This window comes from Dama dama, chromosome 3 (genome assembly GCF_033118175.1).
Source record: "Dama dama isolate Ldn47 chromosome 3, ASM3311817v1, whole genome shotgun sequence".
NCBI lineage: Eukaryota > Metazoa > Chordata > Mammalia > Artiodactyla > Cervidae > Dama > Dama dama.
Window position 1 is genome coordinate 36,554,274 of NC_083683.1, and position 6,000 is coordinate 36,560,273.

A 6,000-nucleotide genomic window follows, 5' to 3' on the forward strand; every position below is an offset into this window, starting at 1 on the left:
GAGTCAAGGTCAGGAGACAATGGACATGGAATCAACTCTAGTGGAAATGAGCAGAGTTCACCACGGGATGCAGACATTAGGTACAGGGCCAAGAATTTGACCAGAACCATTCAGGCTGGTATTGAATTTTAGGGCCCTGAGTTTCCTATTTATCCTATGATGAAGCAGTTAAATTCTGCGAGAAGAAATGGGCTAGAAAGTGTATGAGGTTATTTTTGTGCCTACTTAGAAATAAAAGGCCAGATCTCAATGAAAGCTGCTGGCTTTTGAGCATTGAGACAAGAGGACTGATGGTGAAGTACTGGGTGAATAAGACAGGTAATAAAGGGAGGTGTGATGTGTCAGACCAAAGAAAGCAGGCTGAAAACAAGAATGCAACCAGTCATGAAGGAATGGCAACAGAGAAGACATATAATTCAAGTTTGTGAAGCAGAGCTTAGAAAGATTCCTGGATGCAAACTGGTACAAATCCTGGAAGATTTTAAAATGTCTATAGTCAAATCATGTGGGAAAGCAGGGAGCAAAATAAGCATCAGAAAGATTGAGAATCAAAAGGCTGTAATATAAACCTAGTATAGAAGCTAACTAGCTTGCTGACTTTTAGGAGGTCATTTTGTACCAAGAAATCAATGGCAGAATGAAAGGATTGGTACAATCAAGTAGTTGTATAACAACTGACTTTGAGTATCCATTTACTATTAGAATCTGTGCTGTGCTCCACAAGGATGAGCTTCTGAGATGAAAAGACTATAGATCACATATTCAGATTCTAAACAGAGTCCCATCTTTGTTGTCACTGAAATCTTCTTATATCTAAAACCCCATTTAGCTATGACTCTACATGCTTCCCTGGTAGCTCAGATGGTAAAGAATCTGCTTGCAATACAGGAGACCCAGGTTGAATCTCTGGGTCAGGAAGGTCCCCTGGAGAAGGAAATGGCAACCTACTTTAGTATTCTTGCCTGGAAAATTCCATGGACAGAGGAGCCTGGTGGGCTATATATAGTCCATGGAATCACAGACAGTTGGACACCACTGATAATGTCTACATGCTTATTTATTTATTCATTTTTAGTCTTGAACTTAGAAGTCAGAGTTAATTTTCATGATTGATTTGACTATCAACCTACAGTCTATAGGAAACAGTCTAATGTTATTGGCATTAGAAATGTGGAAACAACTCTTGTCCTCACTCAAGACCAGGATTCTTAAGTGTGGGTTAGAATCTGGGCATAGAGTCCTTGAACCATCCTTTATGAATCCACATGAGGGAGGGCTGCCATGATTGTGGGTCAGAGGGGTGCAGTCTACGAAAACTGGGGGATCAGAGTATATGAAGCTCAACTCTGTCTCTTGACAGTCAGCATGTAGGGACTTGTTTGAGGGTGAAGGATTGTGGATCTTTAGCTAAAAGACACACATTATCTGTAGGACAGAGGTCCTGATCCATCAGAGTTCTTCAGTAGTTCCCTTGAGACAGACAGGGAACACAGAGGGCAACTGTTTTATATAGACTAAGAAATATATCGTTCTATGTACTGGTTGTCACTTGTCTTCTGAGAGGCAAAAACGTATCCTACTCTTCTCTCCCAAATTCTGCATAGGAGTGTTCTGAGATGTGTATTAAAATGAAATAGTGGAGTCCCAGTTTCCTCTTCTCATTCATGCAGAAGATGGAAACACAGGCCCTGGACACAGACTAAACTTTGTTTTTATAGTTAACAAATATACTGTCAGTTTTATCAGTATATGCTTCTAGGTAAATTACTAAGGATCATTCTAATTATGGTCAGCAACATGACTGCAATTCCAAATTAAAGGTGCTTACTCCACCCCAGGCACTATGCCAAGTACCAGCGTAGTGTAACTCACTGAATGCGCCCAAGAATGTGATGCCATTGGTATCATAGTCCCTATTCTCATGTATGACTCAGTGGATGGGAAAATGCAAATTATTTAACAACCAGTCCCACCAGATCAGTGACAGATCTGAAGTGGTGCACAGATATCCTAGTGTTAACAGGTTGAAAGTTAGCCCTCTCTTCTTCTCGACTCTCTTCCCAGTTAAGATAAAATTCTTTTTTTTGAGTCTCAGTTTAACTATTACTTCTTCTAAAGGTGCCCGGCCACTGAGGGCCCGGCTAGTGTCCTCTCTGAATGTCCGCATAATACTGCCCTGTGAGTGAAACCCATCACATCCCTAACAGCTTAGGGTCTGTCATCCTCATCAGAACAATATCCTTTTAATTACGTTCCTCATCCTACCCCTCCTTTGATGAATGGATGTATTCTTGGGGGAGGGGTCTATCAGTTTTCATAAAGATTAGTTAAATTTTGTATTTTCATATGATTATAGCCATACACACACATATATATACAGATGTGTATGTATTTTTTTCCAATTATGTTGACACCAAATAATGGGCCTTGAGTTGTCATGGGTTAATGACAGTAAAAGAGAGGTGATCACAACATGTAAATCCCAGTATTTGTGCCAAGTGATGATCAAATAGTTTCACATTTATGCCACCTAAAGATTCATAGGTGTTCATGCAGAGAACATGTGTGGGAAAGAGCACACTTTTTTTAAGGTACTGGAGTACACTTGAGTCACTATTGGTTTCAAAAGAGTGGCTCTTAGGATATGTAGTGATGCTAATTTGAATTTTATTGGTGTTGAAGTTCTGCCTCCATCAATGCTGTAATTTTGATATATTTTTGTAAACGCAAGATCCAGGTGCACAATGTACTCATATCTAGTTATATATTTATATATTTTTATATACCATTGTAATATAATTAATTTAAATCACCACTAGGTGTCTGGGAGGATTTGTTTTTGCCCATAAAAAGGAGACACTGGATAAGACAGTAATTTCCATGAAGTCAGGACTTCTGTTTTCTCTTGTTCGCAGCTTTATTTCTACATCTAGTAGTCTGTGTAGTCTGTGCCCACTACTAAAAACATGTGTGCATACAGGGTAAGTCGCTTCAGTCATGTCTGATTCTGTGTGACTCTATAATAGACTGTAGCCCGCCAGGCTCCTCTGTCCATGGGATTCTTCAGGCAAGAACACTGGAGTGGGTTGCCATGCCCTCCTCCAAGGGACTTTTCTAACCCAGTGATTGAACCTGAGTCTCTCAGCCCTCTACTCTGGCAGGCAGGTTCTTTACCGTTCGCGCCACCTGGGAAGCCTACTGAAAACACAGTATGTTCTTAATAAGTACTTGATGAATAAATAGAGGCTAGATCTTTTGTCTTACTGATGAATTCTTTCTTTTCCTCATCTGTCCTCTTGCGTGAGGTCCATTCTCTGGGCTTCACAAGGAACGCGCATTGGCTTATCTGACTTTCTCTTCCTGCTAACCTGATGCCATGCCCTGTATTGTATCTGCTTCTGACAACACCCTTGGTAATCCCCACACTGCTTGCAGAACCTCTCAGAAAAAACAGGACATACTGCTTTATAAAATCAGTGATCACCAATCTCCTTTTCATACCAAACATTTTTAGAGCACTTTGTAATATGATCCAGTTTTCTGAAAGTTTTCAAAAACTTTCAAAGAGCACATTTTTGCATGACCATATTTAGAACACTGTATCTGGTGAAACTGAACATCATAACACAGGAGATTTCTTTGACATGAAGTCATTGAAGCACCCAAATAAGAGATAGAATGAAATGGGCTTGCTCTCTTTTAAATGTATTAATAGTGAGACACGTATCAAAAATATTTTACAAGTACACAAAATATTAGGAGACACAACATAAAAAACGTTTATAAAAAATGTTCTCTTTTCCACCAAATTTCTAAATAATCTGCATTGAAATAATCAGGTATTTTGTCTGTTTCTAGGGATTAAAGAATGTAGAGACAGTTCGGTGAACTTGCATTAAGTATTGATATACCGGTTGTTTCTAGACACTGAGTTTCTTTGGGTCTCTTACTTAATTTTCACATGGTTATTGTGAGATAATATATATGTGGAAGTTTTTTTTTCTACTGGAAAAGACTATATTTATTATAAATGTTTTAAAAACAACTGAAGTTATTTGATTAGCTAGCTCGTAATGAGAGCTGCTATTGACTGGTTCCTTTAAAACCATTTAAGTGACTCTCCTACCAGCTTTAAATGGGTTTAGTAATTATACCCGGGCTGCATGACTGTCACAGAGGTGGCCAGAAGGTGAAGTGCATTATGGTGCCCATTTCACAGGGCTTTATCATTGAGCTGAAGTATTGCATGTATAGTTGTTCCCCTGTCTATTTGGCATCCATTAAAATTGTTTTGGAGTTATTATTATATGACATCATCTAGATTATACAGATATTAAAAATGCAGATTAAAGTGTGAATGAAGTAAGGCAACAGAACATATCACATAGAAGGAATTTTTTCTAGAATGTGTTATTTCTCCTTCCCTATGAATGAGGTCTGTGACAGATGGGAGATGATAAGGGTCATCTGGTGGTGGGAAGCTGCCATTATGACAAACACCTGTTCTGGGGTGTCACCCTCCCCCTCCTCTTCACAGTGGTAGAGAAATCAGTTCAAAGGAAATATTTCAAAAGAAAAACACAAAGAACTACAAAAGAAACTTAGAAACAATGGAATTCATTGTTGCATTTTTATGTGGTTCTTACACTACCTGAATCACTGCTGTGGGGCAATGAGACCAATGGGATCTTCTGACAAAGTGCAGTCAAAAGAATTGTCTTCTGGACCACTCTGCCATTTACTATCAGAGATCTTGGGCAATCACTTAATTTTTCTAAAGCTCAGTGTTCTTAATCCTATGTCAAAGGTTCGCTGGGAAAATGCATATAAATTTTCTAAAGTGATATAAATTCTAAAATTTCTAAAAATTTTCTAAAGTGATATACAAAACCATCAAAGTTACAGAAGTGTATTGAAGCAGGATTCCCTAGAATGTGTCATATGCTAGCAATGTGTATTATGCAAGTCAAACAGAACTAGCATTGCGCATTTCTCAAACTTATTTGCGTAAGGAAGTTTTTCATCTATTAATATAATTGTGTTCAACCGAGACCACACATCAAAATCACCTGAGACGGCATGGTGGGCTTACCTAGACCCTCCCCACATTTCTTAAGGCAATGTGGCTAGTGCAGAGGTAGTGGGGAGCAAACCTCCCCTTGATGGGGAAAGTGTTTCAGTGGTTGGAGGGCTTTGAGCCATAAAGGGAAGACAGAACAAGAATTCGGAGAAAGTCCTACACAGAGTTTTCTATTTTGACATTTTTGCACCACCTGGGTCCTTAATATTTCTAATGGGAAGAGTTTTGAATAATGTTGAATTTATTATAATACAATCAGTCTTTAAAGGTATATAATTTTTAAATTTTGAAAAAAAAATTAAAAATAAGACATAAAAATACTGAAGTGTTCTGTGTAGTGCCTTTTTCCTGAGAATCCATGTTTTTTTTTTTCTTCAGGTTTTAAATGATTAACATTTATGGATGTGGGTTTATAACAGAATTCTGTGGCTCTCTTTCCTATTAACACCTTTCAAGGTAGTGAGAATTCAGGTTTATTTCCGTGTATGTGCACATCTCATTGATTCTTTATCCATTTTCCATATTTTGCTATAGTTTTTAAAATTTTAGGTTTTTAAGTGTATGTTACTATAAATTAGGTGCAGTAATCAGTGTCATGTGCCTCTGAGTGTATAGTTTCAAAACCTTATGGAAAGGCCCACAGACAGTTTCCATCTTGACACATTTAGAAGCAAATGTTTAATTTTCAGAAACATTTAACAAGATTGAAACTAAACACACTTGTTTAAGGATATTTTAAGTACTCAGCATTTTCAGAGAAATTAATAAAGTTAGTTATTTGATATGAGATTGTTTACAATGAATTCTCAGAGTTTACAGAGTAACCAAATGCATGAAGAAACACGAAATGGTTAAAACAGTGATTCAGCCGTGAAGATGACTCAAGTGTTTACTTTTAGCTTTGAGAGGCTCCATTGATC